The following is a 10,344-nucleotide window of genomic DNA, read 5'->3' on the forward strand; positions in this document are numbered from 1 at the left end:
AGACGACACCGAAGCGAATACAATAGCCCGTCCACTATACTTTTTGTTATTACTATCGTAATAATAAAGGAAGGACGGGCTAAAAAGAAAAAGGACTATTCTCATCCTCCTCCTCTTTTCCATTTCCCCCTATTACTTATACATTCAGGGATTAGAAATGAATAATGTCCTACCCACTGGACAATATGGACATAGGGTCAACTGAGATGGACATGGCATAATCCTGGCTGACCGGATTATGCTAAATACAAGACCTGCTGCTACATATCAGCATGGACATGGGCTCGAATACATTAAGCTGTATTCCACATGTACAGAAATCATCAAGAATTTTTTATCGTGCCGAAATCGAAGAGAGATGGAAGACAGGATAGGAGAAAGCCAGCCGTTCCGAGAACGAATATTATCCGGTCAGGATAAAATCCGCCCGGGCAGGAATCGAGCCCGCGGCCTAGCGCTTACAAGGCAGACGCGCTACCCAGCAAGCTAACTAGGATGGATTGGTTCACAAGTATATGTATATAAAGTCCCAGCAAGAAGAAGAATGGACACAGACAGCAGAAGATAGGCCGAGGTGGAGAAGGCTCATCGAGCAGGTTTTGGACCTTCATTGCCTGTATAACGGGATAAGTAAGTAACTAAGTAAGTATAAGGTTCACAGAATGAGTGAGTGAGTTATATAAAAAGAACTACTCTTTTTTGGACTACTCAGTCAGCGAGTCAAATCCTACCCACCTGCAACACCTAAAGGGAGTTGAAGAGTGACCCACATGTTTTAGGATTCCATTTGTCGATCGAGGTTTAAATGTGAAAAGTTTAAACCCTTGAAATCAATTTTATTTGAAGAACCTTTTTACTGATCCGACTAGTCTACTGTGAAGAGTAGTTCTTTTTTATGACTCTATCATCAATCACTCTTTACTCTTTTTTTTTCTTCTTCTTCAAGTTTAGTAACAAGTAAGTAGCTTGTGGTTTGTGGTCCAAAGTTCAAGTTTTGTTGGTTCAAGTGGGTTTACTTAGTGGTAAGTAATAAAATTAATGTCAAGGTAGGTCACAAGCCATTACAAAAACTTGTATCAAGCATTAGGTAAGAAAAATGTCTTCCCAAAATTTAAAACAGGTACAATTTTTTTTCAACTCACCACGGGGGAAGGAAGGGCACTCGATCACAGAAAATCCAACAACCCTTAAGTAACCCTCGCATTTCAAACACCCGGCTTTGTGGACGATAACCTTATCTTCTTCTTCTTTTTCTTCGCCTTTTCCCGTGTACAGACGGGGTCGGCGTTTTTCGCCAGCCCTCAATCAGCCCTAAGGTGATCGCTTTTGGGCTGACATTTGGTTTTGGCTAGGTGGACGTGGACGTGTGGACGATAATCTTATAGTACCTACTAAAACACCTACATATTCTGTACAGATATCAAATAATAGTTGTTATCACTCGTAAAATAATAATAATAATAATAATAATAATAATAAATAGTTAGAGGGGGAAGGGGCGGGGCAGTCCGAAATGAAAGTACGATTTTTTGTACCCGACTTGGGATAAAGGTAGCTACAGACGGGAAAATCTGGAACCCACAACTCCTGTATTACAAACATAGGAACAAGCGTAAAATCCCTGTACCATAACACCATACGCTCAACACACCGCACCGTCTGTACGGAAAATCAAATTAGAGGGAAATTCCCGACAGAGGGTACGATTTTTTTCCCCCGAGACCAACATGGGAGTTGGGACTAGGGATAGGGAATGGGCGCGGGGGGAAATGAAAATTATTTTCACTTTTTTTGCCCGATACAAAATAATGGGCAAAGAGTGAGGGATTTAAAACGGAACGGGGTTGAACGGTGGCTGTCCCACGGGACAACTGACGAGGGACCTCCTCCTCCTTTCCCCCTCTCCTCACTTTTCTTCTCCCCCCTCCTCCTTATCCCTCTTCTCCTCCTCTTCCTTCTCTACCTCTCCTCCTCCCCTCTCCTCGTTTTTCTTCTCCTCCTCCTTTTCCCTCTTCTCCTTCTTCCCCTCTTGGAGTACAAAATCTTTTTTGCTTTCCACAGCAAAAATAACACAATTTCGAATTGCTCTTTTTTTCTTGTGATTTTCGTTATATCGTTATAATATGTCTTACACTCGCGGGCGAAAAAATCGGGACAGAATGACAGGTTGACTTTCCACAGCAAAAATAACACAATTTCGAATTGCTCTTTTTTCCCTTATGATTTTCGTTATATCGTTACGGTCGTTATAATATGTCTTACACTCGCGGGCGAAAAAATCGGAACAGAATGACAGGTTTATTTCCGAACTTTTTCACCATCAACAATATTTAAATGGAAAATACACAAGAGTCAAAGCCGACTAGAAAACCAAAGACGAGATCTTGAAATGTATACAAATGGAAAGGGTGGAGGAAAAAAGAAGAAGGATGAGGGAGAAGGAAGAAGAGGAAAATGTAAGTAGTTCTCATGGGGAGGGAGAAAAGGTAAAAATAAATAGAGAAGGAAGGGAGGGGAAGATAAATTTAATGAGAGAGAGCCACAGGTAGAGAGGGAGACAAGGAGGAAGAAAGGAAGGATATTATAGGAAGAAAACCGAGGAGTCAAAAAAGGCAAGAAGAGGGAGAAGGGATGAGGGAAAGGAGACAGAGAAAAGAAGGAGGACAAGAAAAAGAAGGATAAAGAGGAATTCAAAAAGCTATTAACTTTCGTTTAAAAAGGTCTCAATCAAATGAATAGAGATCATAATTTCCTGAAGGAACCTTTGGAACACAGTTTTCTGAAGTGACATGACTCCCCATGATGTCACATGAGCTGACGTGACATGAGGGCAGTGTGTTCCTACCTTTAGATACCCAAATACGTAAGTACCTGCATAATATTATGATCGAGTTTTTTCTCACAGAGAATAATAATAATATTAATAATAGTGCTTATTTATACTGCTCGCATAGGACTGAAAAGTCCCTTCACTGCAGCAGTAGGCTACTACTATTATTGTGGTCAAATTCTCAAATTATATTGAGGATAAAATTCCATACCTCGGCAGACCCAGCAAAACATGGAAACACAAAGGGAGCCATACAAATCTGCCTAATGCTATAGGTACGAGAATTAGAGTAGGTATGTAGGTACACAGGGCTTTTCTCCCATTAAATACCTGTAGCTCACGAGTGTAACTGAGACGATTTATTCTTTTTATCCAACTTAATTCAACCCCCTCCTCTCGATCCCAGAATGAAAAATATTCCATGTTTATTCCTCAATGGAGGGCTTTGATGTAAGAAGGGCCAAAGCATGCCAGGGTCATTTTGGGTAAAATGTTTTTTTTCTGTAGAATGTTGTTGAGAATCAGTCCCAAAAGGAATCATATTAATTCTAAATCATTCATCAAGTTACACGAGTTTTTTTGTAGAATCCTCCTAATAGCTATACTTTTCAATGGAACCATTGATAATCAAGTTTTTTTTTTTTTTTCAAGAGGTGTGATGGAGGGAACTGTAATCTCGAAAGCGAAAAGAGAAGGAAAACAAGATAGAAGGAAGGCAGACGTTCCAAGAACGAAATTTCTCTGTTTGGGATAAGATCCTCCCCGGGCGGGAATCGAACCCGCGATCTAGCGTGTTAAGCATAAATGCTTGTCACAATTGTCGTTCCCTGCTTAATGCACTACGCTAAATTTTTTGCCTTGACTTGGACTTGAACCACCAACCTCCAGATCCGAACTCCACCGCGCTAACCACTACAGCACTGAGGTTGGTTCCACTACACCACTGATGTTGTATTGAAAACAACTACATGAGCTTTCAGCTGGTACCAAATGGCTGGTACCAAAGAGTAAAGGAATTATTGGAATTAAGAATGGTCTTCTTCATTTCCTTTCCTTTTTCCCGTGTTCAGATACAGACGGGGTCGGCGTTTTTTGTCAGTCCTCAATCAGCCCTAGGGTGATCGCTTTTGGGCTGACTTTTTGTTTTGGCTACAACTTTTTGTAGCTGCTAGAATTAAGAATGGTACCTTAAGAATGCTACGTCCGACATTCTAGGTACTTATAGTCCTAGACTAGACTATGCCATATTAGCCACCTCTGAAGAACAATGTGGACTAAGAAGCATGATATTGGTCTGACAATAATCTACTGGAATAATAATTATTCCAATATCCGCAGACAATTATTGTCTGCGGATCTAATACAGGATGACGATAATAAGTGCACCGAGAACCATAAGTACAGTTGGACCACCTGGTATAAACCTCCCTAGAGCCAGCAAAATCTATGAACCTTGTTTCGTATTGAAGGAGCATGTAATAGATACCTTACACAAGCATTAGTAATGTCATTACTAATGATGGAATTCCGGATTTTCTGATTTTTCATCATCATTACTTGGAAATAATGATTGTGTAAGGTACCTATTAGGACAGTCTGGTCAATGCAGGAGTACATAGGTATTTATGGAGTCTAGTCAAAAGTATTCTCATTTTCCATTCCAAAGATGAAGACAATGCTTGTCACAATTGTCGTTCCCTGCTTAATGCACTACGCTAAACTTTATGACTTGACTTGGACTTGAACCACCAACCTCCAGATCCGAACTCCACCGCGCTAACCACTACAGCACTGAGGTTGGTTCGTTGGTTCCACTACACCACTGTGAGGTTGGTATTGAAAACAAATTCATGAGCTTTCAGCTGGTATCAAATGGCTGGTACCAAAGAGTAAAGGAATTATTGGAATTAAGAATGGTCTTCTTCATTTCTTTTCCTTTTTCCCGTGTTCAGATACAGACGGGGTCGGCGTTTTTTGTCAGTCCTCAATCAGCCCTAGGGTGATCGCTCTTGGGCTGACTTTTAGTTTTGGCTGCTAGAATTAAGAATGGTACCTTAAGAATGCTACGTCCGACATTCTAGGTACTTATAGTCCTAAACTAGACTATGCCATATTAGCCACCTCTGAGGAACAATGTGGACTAAGAAGCTTGATATTGGTCTGACAATAGTCCACTGGAATAATTGTCTGCGGATCTAATACAGGGTGACGATAATAAGTGCACCGAGAACCATAAGTACAGTTGGACCACCTGGTATAAACCTCCCTAGAGCCAGCAAAATCTATGAACCTTGTTTCGTATTGAAGGAGCATGTAATAGATACCTTACACAAGCATTAGTAATGTCATTACTAATGATGGAATTCCGGATTTTCTGATTTTTCATCATCATTACTTGGAAATAATGATTGTGTAAGGTACCTATTAGGACAGTCTGGTCAATGCAGGAGTACATAGGTATTTATGGAGTCTAGTCAAAAGTATTCTCATTTTCCATTCCAAAGATGAAGACAAACCAACTTCACTCTTAGAGTGGTTAGAACGGTGGACTTTGAATTTGGAGGTTGGTGGTTAGAGTCATAAAATCATAAAGTTTAGCGTAGTGTATTAGGCGAGGAACTAAAATTGCTCCTAAACTAATAAAATCATAATGTTTAGCGTAGTGTAGGTACCCTCGGTCCCAATTAGTTGAAATAATCGAGGTTCTACTGTAATAGGTAGGTACCCTGCTATAATTTTTGCCACAGGGTTTAGTTTGAATTTGATCGCGTGACTTTTGACCCGAAGCAGACTGAAAGTAGGAGGTAGGTAGGTACCTTTGTAGGAGGAAAATAGGTAGCTACCTACCTATAATTATGTGAGTAGGGAATATAGGAAGGTAAAATTGTATTGTAGATACACTTTTTTTGTACCTAATAATAATAAAATTGCTGAAACTTTTGTTAGTCATTCCTTGTTAGATTAGGAAGGACACTGATCTTTGTTGAGACTGACTGCTGAATTTTTGGCGGTACCTCAATAGAAAACATAAGAAATTTATTAGATTCAGAGTTTTAGAGCTAAATAAATAATAAATTAGCTATATGTATTATAGCTATTAGAAAGGTCAATAAATTGGTTATTAAAAAGGTCAAACTCAAAAGTTATCAAAGGTGATTTTTTTTTTTTAAGAGTTTTGACAGAGGGAACTGTAACTGCCTATGGTCTTACCGAAATCGAAGAGAGAAGGAAGACAGGATAGGAGAAAGCCAGCCGTTCCGAGAACGAACATTATCCCATCAGGATATTGACGATAAAACCAAACTTTCACAATAAAAAATCCCCAAGATTAGATCCAGATCCTCTCCCGCGCAAGGAAATAAGAAAAGAAACCCTCTCAGGGAAGGACACATGGGAGGAAAGAACGAGGGGAGGTAAAGGGAGATAATAAAGTAGGTGAGAAGGAGAGATAAGAAAGAGGTCAGAAGGAAAAGATAAGAAGACGGCAAGAGAGAGAGAGAGAGAGAGAGAGAGGAGGTAGAAAGGGGGGAAGTAAGGAGCAGCTAAAAACGTAGTTTTTAAGGAGGACGTAAAAAGAAGAGGAGTTGAAAGATATGAGACGGACGCTACGTCACTGTGAAAACAGTATAGATTTACATTAGGTTTTTGTTTTAAAAGGTTATTATTTCTATATTTACTTTCCTTATCCTATAATCTCGGTCTTGTGTCTTGTGCTATTTCTTTAGCAAGAGAAATTTCAGGATTTTCAGACTGGTATCCTCCCTGTCTAAAGCCAGATTCTTTTCCTTATCCTAAATCATTTAAAAGAAGAACACTGTTCTAATAGCTTTTACTCTTCACAGTTGGGGGAGGGTTTTTTTATTTTTTAATTTTTTTTACTAATCTGGTCAATTTGTTCCTTTTTTGAAGCTTTTTTCTTTTTCTTATGTGCAATTTTTTACACTGATGATGCCAGCAATAGTGAAACATGTCTGTATAAATAAACAATAAAAAAAAAAACCCCTCCCCCAACTGTGAAGAGTAAAAGCTATTTGTGTTCTTCTTTTCAAGATGAGTCTTCACAAAGTCACGTCAGAATCTATCAATATGCTATATCATTTACTTTCCTTATGCTTATGCTATAACCTTCTCTACTTCTTCTTCTTCTTCTTCTTCTTCTTCTTCTTCTTCTTCTTCTTCTTCTTCTTCTACTTCTTCTTCTTCTTGTTCTTCTTGTTCTTCTTGTTCTTCTTCTTCTTCTTGTTCTTCTTCTACTTCTTCTTCTTATTCTTTCCTTTTATCCTATAATATTCCCTTTTTCTTCTTCTTCCTCGCCTTTTCCCGTGTTCAGAACCGCGCGGAGCGTCGGTCGTCATCTGAACACGAAAGTACTGTATTCGAATTGAGACTCCATTATCACGAAGGGGTTCATTAGGACCCCTGGCCCTGTGTTCCCCTATTCTCTCCGAAGCTAGTGGAGTGACCATTACCTAGTTATATGATGTTATATCGTTTCTATTAGTTTCTTATCATTCATGTTGTAATATCGGTATCAAACTTATCATTCTATTTGTCGACCGCCCGTTGCCTTGTGTCAAACTATAGTCCGAGTGTGAACTTTTTCCCTCTTTTTTTTCGAACAATTGTGAATTTTTCACACCTTTTGTGACTTTTTTGTAGAAGCATTTTATTTTTCGAGGTAAATACGAAATCCCTTTTTTTCCCCCCAATTTTTATACTTTTTTGTAGAACCAATTTCATAGTGAATAGGCATTTTCATACAATTTCCTTCAACTATTTTCATAGGGATATTATACCAATTTCACCTCCTTTTTTAGGAAACAATTTTTTAAACACCAAACTCAATTTCCTATATTTTCTTTTTATCACCAAATTTCATTGTCGTTTTTTCCGATACCTACCAATTTTTAACTTTTTACAACACCGGTTTTCACTATATCAATTTTTACTTTGTTTTTTTCGTTCTATTCCTCTTTCTGTTATTATTTTTTTTTTAAAATTATTATTTTCTTACAGTACATATAGCATTTTACCTACTACTTATTTATTTTCACACTCCTACACATTGCACAGATTTCTTGTTTACAATTCAGTGTTTGGCGTTTTCGAAGTGCGAACAAATTACACACCGTTTTTTCTCGCCACTCTGGAGTTGAAACACTACTTTTCGTTCTTTCGTTCCCCATTTTCACGCTTTTGCTCATCGTCACACTTCTAAGTAATCTATATTAGTTCTTTGAGTAGTTTTGACTTGTTCGGTCGTTTTGACAGTTCGTGAATTTTGAGATTTACCTCTCTGTTTTCGCGCAACCGGGATTTTGAGCGTAAATTTTTGAAGCGTTGTCTCCGATCCTTTGGGGGTGTGACTTGTAAGTTTTGGTAAGTACTTGTGCAATTTGGGATAAATTCGACATAACTTATTTTATTTATTTTTTCTCAGACTTATTTATTTAGGTAGAATAGAATAGAATAGAATATACCTTGTTTATCCTGCTCGAATGAGACTAAAAAGTCCCTTTACCCCAGCAGTCTAAACAAGGTCTCGTGTATTTTATGGGTTTAACATTTTACAATGCATATGCATAATTATTACAATAGACCTTGCTTGATTATAATATATAATTATTTTTTTTTAATTTATTTTAATTTTTTTATTTTAATATCTTTTCTACTACTACTAGTACTAAAAAATCTTTTCTTTTCTACTACTACTACTAAAAAAAATTTAAAATCATTAGTGTCAAACTGTCAAACCGAACTACATAAAGTAGAAACCTGTTTTAGAAATTCGGAACACCAACCCATAAAATAAACGAGACCTTGTTTAGACTGCTGGGGTGAAGGGACTTTTTAGTCTCATTCGAGCAGGATAAACAAGGTATATTCTATTCTATTCTATTCTACCTATTCTATTCTGTTTTAGAAATTCGGAAGAATTTTCATTCTCGGAGAAGTTCAACCGAAGGAAAAACAAGGTTTTCCGAGGTAAGTTACAAACAAAATAAAATTTATTATCACCTACAAAGTTTGGTAATTATTCAGAAGCCACAACAATGACTGTCATGGCTTTTCACTGTCATGGCTTCTGAACGAGTACCCAAAAGTAATCTTACAAAATTTACGCACTTACCAGCTTACCACGTAGATTTTAGTTCTCGAGATTCAAGATAGATAGGTAAGTGAGAAATTATAAACAAGCAATTACCCGCACCCAGGTCCTTGCCTATTAAACCGTAGTTAGAGGTTAGGTATATTCCCGTTCTAGAAAAGTAGTGGATTTAGGTACCCACTATGGAATAATAGATAATAAGGTAATGAAATTATAGGAAATTTGTAGTATCTGTTCTTATCAGGTACTACCTACCTATTTAAGGCACTTACCTGATAGGATGATAGGTATTTAAGGTAGTATCTTGATCTACTTACTTACTTTACAATATCTCTAACCGTTTAGTCAGTATAGCTGGAAAACCGCCAAAAAGCGGTCGAAAACCGCCAAAAAGCGGTCGAAAACCGCCAAAAAGCGGCAAAATGACACCAACTACAGCACCTATCCTAACCAACCTATTGCATCCCTGTCACATTTTTGTGGACTACATACCAAATTTCAAGTCCCTAGCTCATACCATTCCCGAGATATTATTGAATTACACCTAAAACCGCCAAAAAGCGGCCGAAAAGCCGCCAAGCGTTGCACCGATCTTAACCAAAAGTTTCGTGTCGCATCCTTGTCACATTTGACAGCTTCAAGCCAAATTTCAAGTTTCTAGCTCTTACCGGAAAAATGAATAAAAAGTGAAAAAGGAGAAGAGGAAGAAATAAAAAATTGGGTGTGTTGACTGTGTGTTATCCCACGTGACTTTGTAAAGGTGTGTGGGTATGACGTTACTAGGGTTGCCAACTTTTTTTTCGGCATATACGGAACAAACTGGCAAAATGGTGAAAAAATACGGATTTGCCGATTTTTACCCGGAACAAAGGCATGCACCCCCCCCCCCATCCAGATTTTTTGGTGAAAGCATCTTTGCAGAAATAGGTAAGTAGGTAATACAAGGGTCTATCATGATGACCAAAAATAGGCCCTACTCAGTTCTGGGACGACAAATTCCAAGAATCGACGTTCATTGATGTTTTAAATTCTGGTACCAAATTTCATCAAAATCGGACCAGGCAATCGGGAGTTATAGCTGAACAAACATTCAACACAAACATGCAAACCAAATGCAAAACTGTTGAGTTAAAACGTAGACTTCACCATCGTTTGATCGATAAAGTTTGTACGTACAAGATAAACAAGACATTGTAAACCCGGGCATTAGAAAATCCACTCATTTTTCTCAAGAAGTCACAAGATAAGTGACGACTCTTGGTGAAGAAAAAGAAGAAGAAGAAGAAAAGGAAAAAAAGAAGCAGAGTCTACACCAGCTGATGTCGATTTTCCATAATATCCTTTGATTTTACCTTCTCAAGGTGTGTCCACAACTCCACACATAGTTGACGGCCGTCGTTCGACT

General features: G+C 38.2%; 1 long non-coding RNA gene across 2 annotated transcripts; it reads left to right on the top strand.

Moving 5' to 3' along the window:
- The first annotated feature begins 7,342 nt into the window (after positions 1 to 7,342).
- Positions 7,343 to 8,794, top strand: LOC113470872. 2 transcript variants are annotated; one of them, XR_003393776.1, is made up of 3 exons: positions 7,343 to 7,508; positions 7,847 to 8,209; positions 8,754 to 8,794. It is a non-coding gene; the product is annotated as an uncharacterized LOC113470872 (long non-coding RNA). The 2 variants fall into 2 exon arrangements; XR_003393777.1 differs by having other exon boundaries at positions 7,904 to 8,209.
- The last annotated feature ends 1,550 nt before the right edge of the window (positions 8,795 to 10,344 follow it).

This window comes from Diaphorina citri, unplaced genomic scaffold (genome assembly GCF_000475195.1).
Source record: "Diaphorina citri unplaced genomic scaffold, Diaci psyllid genome assembly version 1.1 scaffold1895, whole genome shotgun sequence".
Classification (NCBI taxonomy): Eukaryota; Metazoa; Arthropoda; class Insecta; order Hemiptera; family Psyllidae; genus Diaphorina; species Diaphorina citri.